Below are 1659 nucleotides of genomic sequence, written 5' to 3'. Positions count from 1 at the left end.
CGTGGTAGCATCTAGACGCATGTGGCTGTTGAAATTCATTAATTAAAGTTAATGACATCTTAAAAATTCTGCTCCTTCCTCACACTAACTGCGTCTCACATGCTTATACGTGGATGGCACAGCTAGAGAACATTTCGATCATTACAGAAAGTTCTCTTGGCCACCAGTGGTTCAGACAATCTATGTCCCGCACTCCAGCCTGCACTGAGCACCCACAGTGTGTTGGGCATAGTGCGTCTAAGGTTGCAAACTTCAAGGGCAGGGGCCATGATTTCATGGAAAGCTCTGCTCTCCCGGAAGGTCCCAGGAAGGCCCTGCAAAGAGTGAGTTGCAGTTTATGGGGAGTGTTGGACTGGTTGAGGACCCTCTCCAGGAGGGGGAGTGGGCCAAGTTCAAACCAGGGAGGTCAGGTTCCTGTTACAAGGCTTAATTCACTCTCCTGGTGGAGAAGGGACACTGGACAGTGAGAAGGGCTGAAACCGTGGGGAGGGGTTTCTAGCATCTAGAATTACCAGTGTTGGACTTTTCAAAGGAAATATGGCCAGGTGGGTTTACAAATGTATTAGTCTCTCTCTCCCTGTTCTCTGGCTCCCTCCTCCCCTCTCTCCTTCCCCTATCTTTTCTCTCCTTCCTTCTCTTTCAGTCTCTCTTTTCCCCTTTCTTTTCGCTCTTCTATTTTTCCCTGAGAAGGAAGTCTAGATCCCAGCCTGTAAGAACAGAAGGGACGTCTTCATCCATCTGACTTCTTCGTAGGGAGGAGGAATATAAGGCTCAGAGAAGTGCAGTGACTTCCTAAGGTCTCTTAGGAGGGCAGAATGGGACTCGTGGAAACAGTGTCCCTGAAAATGGAGTTTGGCATATTGTTGATGTCACCTGGGCCTCCTTAGAACAGGGATGGTGCTGTCCACCAACCCAGCAAACCCTGGACCATACCCCATCCTCCGCTCTGAGGGGTTTCTGCTGACTCCACCCTGACTGGAGTAGGTTAATGCTGTGAGGTCCCCGGAACCTCTCCAGGGCCTGCCTCTTCTCGAGCTTTGTCTTTGTTTCCGTTTGAGCCTTAAGCTGAGCTTGGCACACAGCAGGTGCCTCATGGGCACTGGTTGAATCAAAGGGATGGAGCGGTTCCTGCTGCTCTTGTGAGACTTCCAGGCCGTGTGAAGGGGTGAGTCTATGGAATCCTCATGTGAGGATGACGGTGAGCCCACCTTTTTTTTTTTTTTTTTTTTTTTTAGCGCCTAAGGATCTCTTCGGGCAGTCTAGCCAAGGCAATGCACTCCTTTCTCAGAGTAACTTTTGAGTGTGTTTTATTGAAGTATTAACACACACGGAAAAGTGCACCGTCTAAAGCGTACATCAGTAAATGTTCACAAAGCGAATATGCTTGTGACCCCAACACCAAGTTCAAGAAACAGAAAGTAACCAGCGTCCCAGTAGCCCCACGAGCCCTCTGGGCTCCATCTCCTGAGAAGCCCCTGTTGGAACAATGTTTCCAAGTGCATATTGCAAAGGAAAAAGCGGAATTTCGGGTCCGATGGAGGGCTCGGGGTGCGTGAGACGAGTGTGGAGCATGGGGTGTGGGGGGACTAGTGGCGGGGTATCTCAGGGAAGGTTGCCGAGAGCGTGGGTTCGGGTAGGAGTTTGCCAGGGTTTGTAGGC

Source organism: Suricata suricatta, chromosome 17 (genome assembly GCF_006229205.1).
Source record: "Suricata suricatta isolate VVHF042 chromosome 17, meerkat_22Aug2017_6uvM2_HiC, whole genome shotgun sequence".
NCBI lineage: Eukaryota > Metazoa > Chordata > Mammalia > Carnivora > Herpestidae > Suricata > Suricata suricatta.
This window is presented reverse-complemented; position numbering follows the sequence as displayed.